Source organism: Glandiceps talaboti, chromosome 15 (genome assembly GCF_964340395.1).
Source record: "Glandiceps talaboti chromosome 15, keGlaTala1.1, whole genome shotgun sequence".
Classification (NCBI taxonomy): Eukaryota; Metazoa; Hemichordata; class Enteropneusta; family Spengelidae; genus Glandiceps; species Glandiceps talaboti.
This window is the reverse complement of record NC_135563.1, coordinates 11,754,651-11,774,473: the sequence shown is the minus strand read 5'-3', so window position 1 is coordinate 11,774,473 and position 19,823 is coordinate 11,754,651. Positions and strand designations below refer to the sequence as shown.

Here is a 19,823-nt window from a genome sequence, read left to right as displayed (position 1 = left end):
ACATTGCGTCTACAACTTCAATTTCCTTTAGCAAGTAATTTCAGGAAGGAGCTATCTGCGAGCTTGCTATTAATATTCATCACTTTGTCGCTGGTTAGTCTTTCCTGCTGGAAAAAGAAGTTATATTATTTCTCCTACGCATTCTATATTGATGAGACGATGTTACACTGGATGGGTAGAATCGCCTAAGTTGACTCCTTGCCATTTAATAAAATATAACTCTCTCTAACAGAGATACATCATGCCCCAAAGACACTAACCCAATATCAACTTACAACTGACTGTTACCCATTTTTACTCACTGTATAATGACAAAATGAGTTTTATTTCAGCTTCCGTTGCAGATCTCATCACGTATTACTTTCATGAACTTTACTTAATCGCGATAAACAAATTAAACTCTCCGGGGGGAAACTGTTTATGCCGCAAGAAAGAAAATGCCGCCAGTTGATATTAAATCTGTCGGTAATGTTTCGGTTACTAATCAATGATATGGCGCTGTCCAAGTTTATGCATTTGTTTCGTAAATAAAATGATTAACCATATCGCGTGTTTTGGCTAATAACGATTACATATTTTAAACAAAGAAAACCACATTATACAAATTCATGATGCATATATATGTTCCATTTCGTGAGTAAAGGCAGAGGAAATGTAGGGATGCGAGTTCAAGGGTTTCTCAGAGGTTTTGATATAAGTCGAAGTATCCACATAAGGAGTCGAATTTAGGCCAAAACAAATTGTTTGTTCCGGTATTCCGACCCAACCTAGTTTTTTACTGTCGAACCTAAACTTTTCTATAGAGAATTCGAAAACATTTTCGGAACATCTAAAAAAAAATATGACAAAGTCAAGCAAGAAATTGTGAGATTTTAAGACGTCATCGCCTGGCGTGATCAAAACAAGAACGCAAATTACTGTCACAAAGAAGACATCCTACCTAACGCTACGCTCACCATAAGCATCGGCAACTCTGAAAGTTCAAGGGACATTTCGAGTCAATCTGGTTGCATACATTACTTTCGAGGGGTGTACAGGAGGGTGAAGTTTACACGAGCTAAGTTGCAAGGTATGATTTACGAGTCAGTTACCATTTTTTTTCAATTCCCGTGATCGGATTTACGATCAAATGGTAAAAGAAATATGACTGGAACTTAAAATTAATTTCTAATGTATAGTATTTAAAACTAATGCACTAAATTTAATCTATATGTAAACGAGTTTTGGATAATATCGAATGGATCTATGGCTCGTCATATACCATTTATACCTCGATACATGGAACACTTAACTTTTCTGAGGAGGGAGGGAGGTGAAAAGTCGGACTTTGGCGCGGCGGAGCTGATGAAACTACCTACAGCGTGTACGTACTGCGCCTTGATGAAACGCACCTCCATTATGAATACAGCAGAAAGTGTAACGTTTATATTCGTGTGGCTGCTTGATAATACAAATGTAAACAGATATGTTACTTCATCGCGGGTCAGTTCTTCACAGGAACGCTATATCACCCGGATCGTGTTATTAGACAGAAATATTACTGGTGACAAACGTCCATCAATACACACATTTTAAGGACAGGGCCACCTAACAAAGTAAACAAACAAAGTGACGTAGACGTGTTGTCACGACTGTGATCTAACTAGCGAACCATAAAAAAACCCAGTTGTGTTTAGCATGCCAATTAACTACACGTGAAATACTATATGTGCGATGTCTCACTGTCATCATATGGGGAAAGGATCTCGGCTAAGGTCACGGCCTCTGTCTACGTCTGCCTTTTACTTGTAATTCACAGCATCACCTCAACACAGGCCTAGGGCCGTAAATAAACAATTTGAATTGTAATGAAAAATCGATATCGTAAAGGAAATCAAATTAAATTGGTATGAAGTACTGTTAGGACAATGTTTGTGTCATATTAAGCCCCTAAAAATGATATACAATGCTGAGGTGATAGACCTGAATTCAGTTTAAGAATTTACATATTTTTATATAAACAGAGTATGTAATTGTTCACTTTGATTGGAGGTATTAACTCCAATAGATCCGATTTGTATTTAGAAGGACACAGCTGTCTCGACCCACGGCCTGAATACAATAACTACTGCTGTGCATATTTGTGTAATGATCCACCTCTGTGACATACACAAGTCAGGCAGGGATGCCCTACAAACAGTCGGGAATCGCTACTGCCCGTTCCCTGCTTACTCCCTTGGCTTCGTTCAGCCTAGCGAGCTAGCTAGGTTAATAAGTCAATGTGGTAGTGAGCGTGACTTTAAAATGCTACCGTGCTTACTAATTAGGGCGAAAATTGTCCTGGATCGGAAAGCAGCTGTGGGGATAGACATACTGGAAATGTCGTCGTGAAATTTATCTGTACCACAGTTAATAGTCAGTACGTTGTCATTTTCTAATACAGAGTATGCTGCCTTAGAAATTGGGTCTACTAGTAGTTCTATCACTCCACATACCTTTCAGCAACTATTTACAACTCGCTGTGGGTTACACGTGTTATTACAATTTGGGATGGTTGCAATCACACATCTCAATAGATACGTGCACAATGCGATAGTATACATGAGAGTGGAGCATATTGACGAAATTACTGAAAACATATACCCTTCAACAGCTTGTAAGTTGGTAGATATCAGACAAAATTGTATCAGCTGTGGACTAGATTGTTTTAGCGCTGAAAGCCTTTTATATAATACCAAGCAGTATGAGAAACATCTGTGTTCTTTTCCCTCGATACCTCATTATTTGTTCGGTTAATTTTAAACGGACAGCGTTGGGCCAACTACTCGATGTAACATGCTGTCCATGACTACCACCACAATATGAGTATATAACCCCTTATTACGATTTACTTTGCTCTTTTAAAAATGTGTTCAGTCGTAAGTTCGGTGATTTCTTCCTGACTACGGCTGAGCAGTTAGATTGAGATTAAAATTGCAGCAGATGCATCTGTCAAAGAAACGCAATTCTGTCGCTGTTATACCCCTCGGTGTGTTAAGTATTGACATTGCTTTCTGATAAACAACTCGGTCAATTAATCCTCCGATCGATTCAACAATCTAGTATGTCAAACTGAACAAAAAAAGTGTTTGAACAAAAACAAATTTTGTTCGTTCACCCAAAGCTTTTTTTACGAGTCCTAATCTTTAGTAGGACTTGGATCAATGCAATAGTGTATATTCATTACTTGAACAAAAGTTTACACGTACGTACAGCAATATTTTAAATAAAATATGCCATTTAGGGGAGGTCACAGTGGGGGGGGGACAGAACACACTTAAAATATATTTGTCTGTTTTAAGACATTGTCCATTTCATTCGATGTCCTAATTAGTATCACTTGATTGAAAGCATCAATTACCTCTATCATAAAGCACAAGGTCGTTTGATACATTTGTCCAATGCAATGTGTGCTGCTTGGTTGGTTGCCAACGAAAGACATGCACCTAAAGTTTAGCATTTGTTCAAAGCACCATCCCCTTATCTGCTAATAAAGGAGGCTGCTTTGAACCAATTTATAAAACACAACATATACAATGGCGTGATTTATTGCGCTCGTAAAAACAACAAATACACTAGGGACAAAATTTAATTTTCAACTGGGAGTTGTCCTTATGTGACCTTCTATACAAAGAGTCGAATCGTTGGAAAATAAAAGTTGAACACGTGTAATTTGCACTAACTCTTTTTCCAACAAATTACTAATGTGGTTATATTTGTCCACTGTTCAACGTTCGACTCAATGTATGACTCAGTGACTGTATGACTCGGTGCCTGTTTTAACATTAGTTTTCATTTTTTTTTTAAATCTTTACTTACATGATTGACAAGTGACACGGGGTTATATGCTACTTAGAATGTCATACGTTTTCAATCGCCGACACAAATTGAAAAAAATTGAGATTTGATGTATGATTAATATGTGGAAATAGTCTCCGATCACATCCCCCAAATGTTGTGTATGCGCTTTTTACCGAGTACGAACCACTTACAGACGAAGTTGGTTTTTTAAAGACAGTAATAGTCTGTACTAATGGGTTAGAAAACTCGTAGTATGATTCCACTGTAGGCGCACTGTGACAGAATCAATCGCTATGTGCTCGCTGCACGGTCGCGTGTTCTTTGATGTGTGATGCATGGACATTCGTCCACCACGCCTCAGTTTCACTACATACACTTACCTGGACCAGTATATGATATCATGTGTCGAATATATGAGTTGACCTCTTTGTAGTGGCACATACACCGTGTACGGGACACCGTTTCGACGAATGGACCAACACGATCGGTACTGCCATAATAATAGAGACATTTATAGCCCCTCAACTTACTCGCATTTACTACATTATATGCACCTTTATCTTATCCACCATAAACAAGACTCTCGCTAATGATGTTTTTATCAGTTTATGGCCGTTAATTCCTCCCTGAGGGAAATTCTCTGATTTAATGTTTTCAACTGATTGGGATAACTTTGTACGCTATCGCCCTTTTGAACTTTCGGCGCCCAGGGCATCTTTTCTGTTCAATCGTATAATTATCACCGTGACATTGAGTGTCCTCGATCTCTGCATTCTAGATAACGCAGTCTTCTAGGCTACCGTGTTTAGATAAATGGAAATCAATTCTCTAATTATTTATCTTGCTGCCTAATTTACACACTGAATCATTTCGAGGGATATATGAAATACTGGTTTTACCTATGCACTTTCTGTGCAAATAGGAGTGTTCAGAGACAAATTACAAAACACTCCGATTAATAAAATGACATGTCTTCGCACATTTGTCGTTCCTACAGTACACAATATCTGCCTAAAGTGTCTTTTGTAATAATTATCAGATATCTATCTCGCATACAGGGACAAATTTGTTCAAACGAGGCAGTACTTAGCATATATCTATCTCGCGTAGAGGGACATACTTGTCCAAACGAATCAAATTTTTCTGTGACCCAATAGTTCCATCATTATCGAGATTTACAATCTCATCTAATTTCGATTACTTAAACCTACCTTTCTCACTGAAATCAATATATCATGTTAATTTGACATTGTGTTTGTTACATTTACCTAAAAACTGTGATAGAAGTATCTGTACAAATTGACCGATTTACAGCAATTAATAATCAAAGGAGCAGTACAAAAAAAAGCTAAATATTTTAATTGGGCAGTTCAACTGTAAACAAACTTTTCCGTAATTAGTCAACTTTGTTTACTTTTAAAGTATTCATGTAATCAATAACTATAATTAGTAGTTACTTAATTATGACATCAGATTTATTTATAACCTTAATTTCCGTTTGCTATATATCTTGTAATGGTGTTGTTTCAAAATAATCACTTCATGATATTTGCATAAATATAACAGCACCAGTAAGAGTGGATACAGATTGCGAGGCATGCCATACATGTGAATATTTCATACCTTAAATCAATGCAACAAACTAGTACTGCATTAAACGTAAAGTGAAATAACAATCTTAATGTGTACCAAGCTGAGTTTCAAAGGTGTTTTTACTCATTACCGCATTGCCCATTGCAACGCGTAGCAAGCTAGGCAGCGCAGACTGCCAGCCATACACAATTTTCTTCTAGCCTTCTTCACAAGCCTGAACTTTCATGCTATAATCCTTTTGCTCACTTAAAACCACATTCCAGTATTATGTCAATGTCGATGCATGTCTTCTATAACACTACAACTGTCTTATGGCTTTGTTAGAATAGTTGATTTGCATAGTCGGGATTTCCTGAACATTTTTTTGATACGTATGATAAATTACGTCATCGGATAGTTTTTGAGTTATAATTTAATAACAGGTTTGACTTTAGTAAGAGTGCTTCAGTAAGTACAATACTGCGCACTGCGAGTACCTTTTAAAATATGTAGCAAACAGTACACCGAAATAGGTGTACTCTCACCTGTGCCCCTTTAAACTTGCGTTGTTACTTTATTCAAACCCTATTAATTCCCAAATAACGGGGTCACCGCGCATATTTTTTTAAGATAGAGGTCAAAATCATATCAAAATTAACCTAAAAGGTTCAAAACGCCCACTGGCAGGAACAATCCTTCAGGTGGCAAAGTTTAGACAGAAAATAAATTTATTGTTCTGGGAAATTGGTGTACGAGGCGTATATTTTACTCTTGAAGCTTGCAAGAGGAACCTTTTGCCCTGTGGGGCGGTTGTTGTAAAATTAAACAGCGCCCTCTGTCTTTATACTATATTTCAGACGTGACCGCTCAGACTTATTTTCCCGTCATCCAGTTCGCATAAATATATCTCATTCTATGCAGTATTTTGTAATATATGCCTTAAATAACGTCACGGTAGCAAGTCTAGACACAAAGTCAGTACTGATATCCAGGTTAACCCTTAAAGTCGTGTACTATGACGACAATAATGAAGGTTTCATACGCCATCTCACAAATGATTTCCATTATCGCCATAAACCCCTTCCCTGAGAAACGTATATATATGACCCGTATAACATGTATGAGTCAGGAAAGGGGGAAAGGATCATGCCCTTTCTGATGAGGTCATGGGTCAAATGTTTCACCTTTTTCAATGCCGTCAGCTTAGGTGCCCTGAGTTCAAAGCATTTCGACCTGCTTTACACAAGGGCCTCATGTTTGCATTTCAAATTATTTCAGCAAGTTATTAAACTAAAGTAACTCACTAAGATTTCTCTTTAAGCTTATTTTCATTTTTCTACTGGTAGATTTGTTGGGTTTTTTGCTGGACCCAATCTCTCGTATTCATCTTTGATAAACAACATTGCCTTGCATGACATCCACAACGTTTCTTGAAGCTTTCCCCCTATCTTATTAGTAGAGACGTGTCTTGTAAATTATTCATTGGTTTTCGTCCCCTTGGATTGGGTATCGTTTCAACTTATTCAAGCATGAAACACGAAGATTTCATGCACAAAATCTTCCCCCTAGACATACAAGGTAAGTGCAATCAGTTGTTTATATTAATTACCTTAGCCATCACTGATTAAAACAAATGCAAGCAGCCTAAGGTTAGATAGAGTAAGGAGCGACTTAAAGCTTAATTTTACAAATACTTCAAATTGCAGCTGAGGTATGTAATCGCTTTACCGTTAACGTTGCACAGCTAATGGCATACCAAAACATGTCAAATCGATCTAAAAGGCGAAACAACGGCCATAAGCTTATATACACACTGTCACATATATCATGTGTATTTATATACCTTTGTGTTGGTAAGAATTTTACATCTGTCGACTGGCAATGATTGTTTGGTTATCCGTTCAGTTCAACAAAAGCATGTAAATATTATATATATTTTAGGCGCAAGGGAGGAAATGGCTACGTCAGCTTAAATACACACAGTAGCATGATAAAAAACGTGCTGCCTCACCAAGTACGTTCCCTGTCAAAACTGTCGAACGACCTTTCGTCGTCTGCAGAAAACGAGGTGGTAATCATGTGCACTGAATCATGACGTCACCGTGCAATAGTTAAGTAATCCTGCTAGCAATTCTTCTAAAGTTATTTTAAAGCAACAGCTATTTCCCTACACCTCAGGTCGTGGAAATAGTTTTGTATGGTACGTCACAGGGACTGTAAACCCCCCCCCCTCCAACACACATACACGCGCGCGCGCGAATAATATCATGCAATCTAGCGATGCTTATATAACATAACATGTTGAAACGTTTACACAATTGTTCTATTTAGTTCCTATACAGTATCGTTATGATTTATACCTTCACTGTGGTTAGAACCACAGGCTGGTCATCCAGACCACTATACCTTATACACTCTTACTTTCTGGTGTCATTTCATGTCTTAGCTACACTCGCAACATAAAACACATTATATTCATTGCTCATTGTATTACAAGGTTTCTTACAATCCATAATGGCACAAATGATGCAAGTCTTACACACACACAAACTCACACATACACACACACACACACACGCACACACACACACACACATACACATACATACATACATACATACATACATACATACATACATACATACATACATACATACATACATACATACATACACACATACATACATACATACATACATACATACATACATACATACATACATACATACATACATACATACATACATACATACATACATACATACACACATACATACACACACACATACACCTATTGTTTCTAGTGCACTGACAACGAATAGCAATGCTTTATCACTTAGCAACGTGTTTAATGTGTTGGGTAAAGGATTCTAGTTTCTCTAATATTGCTAGCTTTTAGTTGAATTGTGCCTATCTGTGACTGTGTTTTAAAAAACACCATGTCTCATGGGTCCATGTCTCATGGGTGAATCACGAAGGCAAGTTCATTTTTCCTGTAATGCAAGTGCAGCGGTGATATTTGAAAATTTTGTATCAATAGAATAGCAATATGCATGAGATTGAATACATCTTTTGGAATTTTCGATGATAATTAAGAGTTTCATCATTTTTCTATCTCGTAATATTTAATGAATACACTAATTTCCGTTTTCCGAAATATTATACAGAATGATAATAATAAAACGCAAAAGATATAAATATATATATATATATATATATATATATATATATATATATATATATATATATATATATATATATATATATATATATATATATATATATATATATATATATATATATATATATATATAACGAAAATCAAAAAACATAAACTCTGCAGGCAAATGCTGGCCATCTCATACTGGCATTACCTGGAGAAGAAAGGGGGTATATTTGAGCTAATTAAATGAATTAATTAACTTCTTTATCATTATCTCCTAAGATGTTATTCTTTTGATACGTATTTGCCTCTCGAGGGCATTGCACGTGGACATCCATAAAAAGTAGGCAAAACTAATATACGATTGAAATCAGGAAATACTACACACTGAATATACAATTGTGAGGAAACCTCCTGTGAGTTTTACAATGTAAATACAAGACTATTATACTGCTATCATGATGGGACAGCATGGTCGCATATAAAATATGGAATAAAACATATCGAGGCTAGGCATGCTTTAATTTGAAGCCGTCTTGTCACTTGTCGGGATTCGTAGTTTTATTGTGTCCTGTATTAAGCCAGAGAGAAGTAGTCCCATATCATTACATCACCAGGTGTCTTGGACTATGTATTAGCCTTGCCCTTTCAGATTCTAATTTGTGGGTATACTGCAGTAGACATAGTTACCATGACGTGATTAAAAATTAATTTCTTGTCTTACTGAATTGCAATATTATGCAAGCTGCGAGTGGTTTTAATCCCCTGATTAATTCAAATCAAGTCAGTTGAGATTGTTCTACACACACTATGTGTTGATATGACACACAAAGACCATTACATATACGAATATACATTTGAAGCAATCTCAGCTAGGAACTTCGAACAATGAAAGTTAATATACTGCGTGAAAGATATTGCAGCTTGCTGTGTACTTTTCTGATTAAGGTTCTGAATCTAATCTAAAATCCAGTGTGAAACTACACGTAATACTAATACGGTACGTTGACGCCTACAATATTGGTAATATTGCATAAGTGTTATGCTATTATTGAGCGCTCTTGGGACCACGGAGGTTAATAGTTCATTTTATAATTGCAATGCTGGTGTTTATACAGTGGCCACTGAGAGGACATCAACATCGCTGTACCTAAGACACGTGTGTTATTTTATATCTTTTGACCCGCTATCGCTTTGTAAAGTATAGTCTCGCTCAGTGGGACTTAATTACCTGCTATGGCAAACAGAAATTGCCCGAGGTCAAATAAAGCAGCTCGGTGTGACATATATGCTTGTCTTAACACATGTCCAGACTCTGATAACACGCGCAATCAAATTAACATAATTGTGTTCGTCGTTTTTTACGAGCTTCCCTTGTGGTGATTTTATACACAAGTTTCGATATGTTGAAGTTTTGATGTTGACAAGGGACACATTTAGGAAGAGGTGAAGTGGGGTTATCTTTGAAGTGGTTTGCTGATTATTCATAGGAAACTATCTCTATATATGCTATTGCATGCCACATGTAAAGTAATAGGAGTGGCATTCCTGCTAAGTATAAGTATTGCAGTTGTCAGTACATGGTTACTTAGAATCTACCCGTATTTGAAAGGGGCCACACATATAAGAAATGGTATTCATTTAAATTAATGAAATAACTTTACAATGTCTTCTTTTTTTAAATGTAAAACAAGAAACCTAACAATTTCAACATTAACGAATGTTAAGTTTGTTTACAAAACTAATCATTTCTTGTACGTACAATATCAATCCTTTAAAACATTTTTAAAGTTTTTGTTTTGCAATTAATGAATTTATAAACACGGGATTGTCTATGTTGTTTCACATAATTGTGTTTTACGGAGAAAATGGTAAAACTGTTTTAATTGAATATATATATATATAATAAATACCTATTTGTCATTCATATGACCACTCCAAGTGACATAATGCGGCGCTGTAACACGGTAGACTGTAAGTGTTATGTTATGTCATGTCTTGACTGTTTTATTTAAGTACCGAAGGCTATTTACGTTACTATTTCGATGGCGGAGAGGTGTTCTTGGTCATGCTATCCACTGTCAACAAATTCTTACTCATACTTTTAAAATAATGACTAAATGACGTCATTATCAAAGCAAATGCCATTTTTGGGTTAAGACGATTGGACCTATGGGATCATTTGGACTTTAAGAAAATCTGTACGAAATTTGACAATTCCACTGAAAAATGGTTTCTTAATTCCTACATAATTGTTTATCGCAATGTGGAATTGGTAAATTGCCAATTTTTTACCCTTACGTAAAGGACCATTAGAGCCAAAAATATGTACTAGGACAGCACGTTATTCTGATTACCTACATGTAACCTACACTTTATAGTATACCTGCTCATTACTGATACGTTGTTCTTCAACGACAGTATTACTTTTATCAAGGCTCATTACAAACACCAGGATGGAAATATTACCAGCCGTCAATCATCAAATTGCATCCACCAGTAATACTATCATACGTGTCAGTGCAGCACATTCATTGCAGTAATATTTTATATTGGTTGATGACTCGTTCAGGACAAGCCATTTGGGAGATACTCGAGTAGGGTAGTTCCATGTGCTTTAAACATTTCGTTGACGTCATCGTGTACTAGTTTTCATATAGTAGGGGAAGTAGAGTACAGTGACGTCATTTCAGTACACAATAGCGTGTGTCTGCCTGTTAAAAAAGCATTGTGTCTCATGAGTGAAACATAAAGACATCTTCATTTCTCCTGTAAAAATTCACAAAATATTGCATTACTAGAGTGATTCCCATTGGGTGTAATATTACTTAATTGTAAGTATTCATTGTTACAAGGTGGACATATTAAATTTGGATATGGATTCTTATCACAAATTCAAATATGTACTTCTGCAAAAGTGTCAACGTGAGTGTGAATTAAAACGTGCTAGCAAAGTCAACTTTTATAGCAGTATACATTCAAGCGCGGGGGAGTTTGAATTGAATGTTCATCCGAAAAAGGTACTTGTCTAATTTCCAGTCTTTCAGATTAGACATAATTTTCAACAAAATGCAAAATACAATTTGTCCATAACCCTATCACACATGTAGGGTACACGGTACGACTTCCGTACTTATACGAACGCCACCTGGTATGTATGTTTTTTCTATAATTTATTCTCTAAAATAAAATTTTCGCAGCGCATCTCCTCGTAACTTATGGATTAATAGCTTAATAAATCTTCATAGTGTCACTTTATCTTGATATTACACCAAGTGTTTCCATTTGCAGTGATTTGCTTATGTTACATCTCTCATGTTATTGCTGCCGCATGTACACACTGATTTGGTAGCATTTCTTTTACAATGGCAAGTTTAACTTTCTTCGAAGTTATGCTTATTCATAGATTTATAACACAGACGTAAAATGTGACGTTAACATATGTACGCACCCGAGGACAAATAGATCGTATACTTTGTCAACACATATTACGGGTCGATTGTATGCGATTTTCAAGATCGAATATGTGCTTTAAGAAATGAGGCAACATCTCCAGGTCTACTTTCTGTAGATGAAAATTTGTGATAAATAACTTTAATCTACATTATACCTAAAGCACTGACCTAACAGTAGTACATTCCGAAGGAACATAGTTCATCAAAGGTTATTTAAAGGATATAATAGGGTAATTTAGAGGTTGTGTAATCATCTCCCTGACAATGATTTGTTATTTTCCTCAGGTCAAAAGTAGTTTTTTTCCAAATCAGACGTTCATTAAAGCTTAAACGAGAGTTAGTCAATTCGCAAACACTTAAGACAAATATATGAAATATTGTAAACCATACAGATCTAACCCACATATTTCGACGACACTGATCGATGAGTCTCCAGACAGAACCCCAGTGTAATGGTGTATTATTGCCATACACTCTGAAAACCATGGGTTAGGACAGAACTGGAGACTCACCGATGAAGAGGAGATCAGTCTCTTCGAAATAATTGGGTTAGAACTGTATGTTTACGATATCGTTTAGAGACAGAACCTCGGTGTAAAGTGTATATGTATATATATATATATATATATATATATATATATATATATATATATATATATATATATATATATATATATATATATATATATATATATACACACACACATTTATATATTTATTTATTTATTTATTTATTTATTTATTTATTTATAGTACACACATAAACAGACAGACAGACGCACGCACGCACGCACAAACAGACAGACATACATACAGACAGACAGACACACACACACACACACACATACATACATACACACACACACGCACGCACGCACGCACACACACATACATACATACATACATACATACATACATACATACACACACACACACACACATACATACATACATACATACATACATACATACATACATACATACATACATACATACATACATACATACATACATACATACATACATTCATACATACATACATGTATCTGTCTGTGGGTACTCTGTGCATGTATCATATGTCTCTATATCTATGTGCCTGTGTGTCCTATTCCGCTAAGTAGGTACTAGGTAAGTCGGATAGGTAGGTAGGAAGATGCATAGGTAGGTAGGTAGGTAGGTAGGTAGGTAGGTAGGTAGATAGGTAGGTAGGTAGGTAGGTAGGTAGGTAGGTAGGTAGGTAGGTAGATAGATAGATAGATAGATAGATAGATAGATAGATAGATAGATAGATAGATAGATAGATAGATAGGTAGGTAGGTAGGTAGGTAGGTAGGTAGGTAGGTAGGTAGGTAAGAAGATAGCATATATTAGAGTAGAAAAGCATATGGAGACATACCGTGAGATAATATCATATGTAAAAAAAACGCTTTATCCAATATCTCATGTATTTATATTATCATAAAAAATCCAGAAACAGTGTAATATTTGCTTTTGTTTTGTTGGCCATTAACCGCAATATGCCTAGCAATCGATCACATAAGATTCCAAATTCACTAAATCAAAATGATATAAACATTTTGCACTGCTTCAGAGAGTTTGATATTAAATAATTCTAATTGTTCATCTTTACGATGGATCGTAAACATTTACGAACCGAATTTTTTAAGCTTATTGGTGTCATTCGTGTCTCCTAAATCTGGCGAGTATGAAAAATTTGCATAGAGTCACCCTAAAGGTGTCACTTTATGTTGCTTATTTCTTTATACATATGATTTTTACTGATGAAAATTGTATTTAGATATGAGTTTACTCAGCAATTCATAACCGTGTGAGATTACCTTTTGATTTTGTATGTTCATGCTCAACTAATTTTACATACGCCAAGTGTCTAACTAATTCTATTTAATCGTTTATTCTTTCTGTTATACACTAGCACGTGTCATTGCAGTTCTAAAACGTCAAAATAGTAGGCCAGATGAAAGTGAATTTTGCCAACAAAACTATATTGTGCATGATTCATATTTATTGAAACGAAAGGCACCGCTTCCTAGATTACATAAAACACGTTTTCTTGATTTTGCAGAATAACTAGATCATTGATTTCTCAAGTATGCTGTCCTGAAATGTCATGGCGTTTTAACCTGGCAACTCTCGTATAAAAGGGGTGTGAACTTGCGAGGGTTGCCATAATGGTGGGATATTCAAATTGAATGGTACTCAGGTATTTGCATTTACTTCTAGTCAAGTCCCACCCACTTTTTATCGATTTTTAACCTAACTCCATAGTGGCAGCACTCTATCAGTTTTTAGAAGCCTAGAGGGTACATTAATTCGAAAATTCGAACTACGAGTAGTACACAAGATTCTCCATTTGTAATTATGGAGAAAGGCATGACCTATTTCGTGTATCAATCCTAAGTACATATTATATTAGCATTGATTTCAATTTTCTTTGTGTTGGAAATAATTTATGATCATTTTCAAGGAAGACATCTGTCTCTCTATCACCTGTATCCCATCCCTAACCTAGTCAAAACTAAAACATCAAAAATCAGGAAGGAAGTTGCCCTCGACTGACTTAAGAAAAATTGAGACAAGCGGAGTGCTTCTTCCGATTATGTTGACAGTTGAATGGAGAATGCATATTCATTACTGTAGCTTTTAATGTGTGATTATCCGCCATATTGCTAACTTGGGGAATATAACCTCTTTAACAGACTATCAATTTAATTCAAAATTCGTCTGCAGATGTCTGCACTTTGCATTTTGTTTCCGCTTCCCATGGTAATTCTGCCTTCCATACACAAAAAAGTACATTAAAAGGGTTCAGGAAAAGCAAACAAAGATTATGTTGAGGGATATTCCTTGTAAGAATACAATTTCCTTAGAGGGACTCAAAACACTGTGTAATCTGGATTCATTTCAAAATGTACAAATGCTATATCTATAGCACAACAATTGCCATTCATAATCTACAGACAATGAATATAGTGATATAGAATATGAATGAATCAAGCTTCAGACTGCATCATACATTCGAATACTCACTATATCTTGATATCAGATTGGCGTTGTCTGTGCGAAGATGAACATATTAAGATCACGTCGACGGATCAAATTGGTTAACGTCCAAGACAATTATATATAATGAGATCAAGAAGAAGAAGAAAAACAAAGAGGTGTTTGAAATGATTGCGAATCTTGATTTAAATCTATAGCTAGATGAATTTGTTTGAAGTCTTATGTTCAAAGTAACCCATCAGACACCACTTGTAAAATATCCAAACTCTTCAAAATAAGAGCTATAAGATAATTAATCACAGATCTAGGTGCAGAATTTATGGGGTTTTAACAGTATGGGGAAAAAGAAAATTTGAGTAATTCTAAGATAAAATGCTGATTGAGAATGTCACCCTTAAATATTAACATGTACTAGTTGAACATAAAATGGCGGCTATTAGAGTAATGGAAACTACTAGCCCGAATGCTTGATCGTGCGATGTACAGGATTAGTACCTAAAAACTCGTATCACTCTAGCTTAAGATGTATGTAAGAATACACGAGTCGAGGCGCCAAAAAGAATTACTGACGACGTACCACCTAAAGGGTGACATTTTGAGTTCTGTGTGGTCAGTGAATGAATTGAATGTTAGACGTCTAGATAATGATAGGTCATTTTGCAGACATGGTCAGGAGTGCCATCACGTCACCTATAAGCTCGAGTTGATGGCCCGTTGTTTCACATGTACTGCATCACTCAATATAATGGTACTCCTTGCGTTACTGATGCAAGCGGTATCGTTTGACGAAGTCAATAAGAAAATGAAGTCAGCGTGAAATTATAGGATCGTGAAGAAAATGGAAATTATTTTTAGATAGATTGAATTAACACAAAGTAATCTCCATTGAATCCTACGGTATGTCTACCCGGCTATTTAGTGACGCACAAGTTAGCAAATTTATTTTTAATATTTATTGGTGTGGATAGACAAAGATTAAGTTGTGATTCCTGGGGACTAGTGAATCTTTCTGCCTTACTGCGGAATTGGTGTCGATGACTAGGCTTTTTACGACAAGAAATTATTTTGTCAATTCGCATTACTAATCATAAATCTAGATACGGCTCGAGACTTTCTCGGTGTCTGCCGATTATTATATCATAAACAGAATAACCGTAATAAATTACTAAACCGTCGCTTATCAACCAATCGGGTTCTTAGTTTGATTTACACCTCACATACCGTCGTAAAAAAACTAAGATAGCGAGTACAAAGTGGGTTAGATAAGCCACCGTGCTTGTGAATACATACTTCGGTGCCGTAGTCAAATCAATCACACTAATTGATACACTATGGTTATTTGTTTGTTACGAATGAAGGCTGTGGTAATTAATATAACTACAGCAAAAAAAAATGGAAACGGCGTCGTGATCAAAAAATACCTCAACACACGTCCTCATAAAACTCTAGTGTAGTGTGCTAGAGGACACATAATACACTTCATTACCTTAGTAATGTGAACGATACATCAGTTATAGTTTTGGATTTTTTCAATTCCAAATCTATACGTTAAATTAATATTTACATCTAAATTAAAATGTTGGAGATGTGTGTTTGCATGCATAAAATTAGCCTTATTAGTATATTCTTTTTAATTTAGATGGTTTTTATCCTTACATAAAAAAATTGCCTTATTAGCACATTTGTTATTTGTTTTTATGTGCATCTTGATAAGATTTCACTCAAACGAAACGAAACTTAATAGAAGAATTTTCTTTGGTCACACCATGTATGATTATTTTTATAAAATTGTATGTATATCAATTATCCTGATTAGCATATTTGTTTTATAATTTTCACGTTTTTCTAAGAACCTGTTTACAAGGATACACCTGAGGCAGAACAACAAGTTGTTAATTTTGGCATGAATATATCACGTCTTATATTTTGACCATTTTCGAGTTTTTTGTATGTATTAGAAAGAATAATATTAACTACAAGCATGCTATTTGAATACATAATGGTAGTTGTCATGAAATGCTTGCATAATAATTAGCTAATTAGCATAATTGTACCAGAAGAATAGCAACCTGTTATACACATTCATTATGATTGTTTTGTGAAAGTTTGGGAATATCAATTAAACGAATTAGCATTTTTTATACTTTTGAGTGTTTTTTTCAAAAGTAATTGATTTTAACTTATGAAATTTGTTTACAATGATACACATCAGATCAAAGAACAGGTAGTTCCATTTTGATGAGAATCAGTATGGATTAGTATTTACGATGTGTTCAGTTTCAACCTGGCATATCATACTTTGCCTGCCATACAAAATATAATAATATATGTAGCTGAGGTAATCTTTTATGTTATTTCTGAATAAACAATATTTGATTGTTTTGTGATTGTGTTATGTACCGTGTCTCTTATCTGTATGTCTAAAGTGGAATTTACATTCAATCTAAGCCCGGTGACGTCATCAAAAACGCTTATATGTATACATGCACATTTGACAGTTCAGGCATTGCATACAATTTAGACGTGGCCCCACTTTCTTTAGATTCATTAAAATCAACAAGAAAACTGTCAAGAAAAAATGAACTAGTTGGGCAGACTAATTATTTTGTGCGCAAACAACAAATCAAACAGACTTCAAGAACTCAACGTTACAGGTGATTGTTTGTATGCATGCGACTCATTCATTTCTGAATTAAGGGTAATATAAGACGTAGCAAAGAGACGTCGAAGTCCTTAACAATCAGCGCCGTGTCGTCGCCATCCTTACGAAACTGGCTAAGGAGCTACTTAAGACTCTCATTCCAGAATACACCTGTTACCTAGATCAAGATGATACCTATCGTGATGAAACATTAGAAACGGGGATTCAAAGAAACGCTAAGCGCATTGAATGTGAATAAACGCAATATGAATATCAATGTAGTAAATTTAAGACGTAAACTGTTCAATTTCTTTCAATTTCTATTGATTATTCTCACGTCATATGTAAACTCACGAAATATGTCTGAATAAATATAAGATGTGCATCGAAGGGCGAATACTTTATAATTAGAATTTATCTTAAAGATATGTGCACCCGGGGGAGGGGTACTCTGGTGGGAAATAGATACATATGTACCCTGGTGGACAAAAATTACAACCTCAAACTCTACAAAATTCAAAGTCTACGTTTTGGCCAGAAACAGTGGTGAAAAGTCTACATTTAGCCACGGCGATGCTCCAATCGTCTGAGTAGTCATGGGTTTTGAACACTTTTGAAACACTTTTGTAGGTCATTGGCGGGCCGGGGGGAGGAGCGCCTACTTCCAATAAAGATGACTGAAAACAACCCAACGTGGAAACAACCTTGTTCAAAATATGGGGTCAAAAGTCGTGCAGTACACGTACATTCAAAGAGGTGGGTCAATCCTCTACATAATGCTTTAAAAATCAAGACTCAAAAGGTTTTCAATGGGTTTTCAATAAAGAACATGAAAGATAAAAAAAAAAGACTCAAAAGTCTACACGAGTCGAAAAGGGGGGGGTCAAAACCGCGGTACATACCTTTTCTATGGGAGTAACCCCCTCCCCCGGGATGCACACTCACAACTTTGGCCCAGGGACATAACAATAAAACAAGAAATATAGGTTTTACCTATTTCATTTTATTCAAATTTTATTCATGTTACATTGCTAAAGTTTGAATTACATTATATGAGATAACAAATGTTAAATTTCTTTAGTCTTGTGGGAACAAAGCATTCTTGGAAGTTGTCATGCGCATTCCGAAATAGTCACAATTAGTTATTAAGTTTGGTACTGCAAAGTTAAAGGAAACACCTGGACTTTGTTCTAGGAAAGGCTTGGATGTTTCCTCGAAATGTTAAAAGTTAGTGTAATTAAGTAAGTACCTGGTGGTTACGGGTTATTGGTCCAGGACAACCTATTATTGTTCTTCGTTTCGTAATGAGTGTTTAGTTCCCGCCATATGAATTATATCCTACACCCCAAAGACATACAGTTACATACCTTCCTCTCATCCACTTAGTAATGAAGTGTATTTATAAATTAACCACGTTATCTGGGCTTCAATGAAGTACATCCATATATATTACTTAGATCACTATAGATCACGGTGTATTTCAATACATCACTTATTAAGTTTATCATGAAATGACACTACTTAGGTGTCCATTCCCTCACAATGGTTTTTATGGTCGAACCCAGAGACATAATAGTCAGCGTTAATGGTAAACGCTTCCGATATATACCCAAACACCAATCTACAAACGGAAGACATCGGCAACAAACGGTTGTAAATTAATGCCAGTACGGTAATATGTATGTAAAACACAAAATATGTACAGGTAGAAATTGCCTAAACCAGCCATAAATCCCAACAGTAAATTACTTTTTTTATGTTACAAGGTGTACAAACAAGTCATATCATGTTATACACTTCCTTTATTTTACTACACTTATTGTAGGTGATAAACGTTGAAGTCACATCACTCGGAAATTGAATTTGGCTTGAATAGGCGCCGTTATGTCAACTATCATAGGCAACGTCTTCTGTCATAATATCAAAAATACGCGAAATGCGGAAATCGTTCAGAATGGGCTGGACGGTATAAAGGAAACATTCTTGAATGTGATTTCCGCTATTGTATCATAACATTAACAACAGTGCTCGGAATGTTCAAGTTGCGGTTTGGTGGCCTCGAAGGCTCGTGTTTGTATTCGGAAATATCCTTGAATAGTTTGCGTAGATTGAGATATTTAGTTTCTGCTGATAGTGCTTCGAGTGACAAAAA

At 35.6% G+C, this 19,823-nt stretch overlaps 1 protein-coding gene across 2 annotated transcripts in view; it reads right to left on the bottom strand.

The window, feature by feature from the left end:
• The window catches only part of LOC144446661 (neuronal acetylcholine receptor subunit alpha-10-like), an 86,247-nt gene that overhangs the window by 66,061 nt on the left and 363 nt on the right, over positions 1-19,823 (bottom strand). Inside the window, exon 1 of one of the 2 annotated variants that reach the window (XM_078136476.1) lies at positions 4,200-4,318. The exons of the other annotated variant lie outside the window; for it this stretch is intronic. The gene's annotated coding sequence lies outside the window, so the exon portion shown is untranslated. Of the gene's footprint in view, positions 1-4,199; positions 4,319-19,823 lie in introns of those variants that run through there. 2 annotated transcript variants of the gene reach the window in all.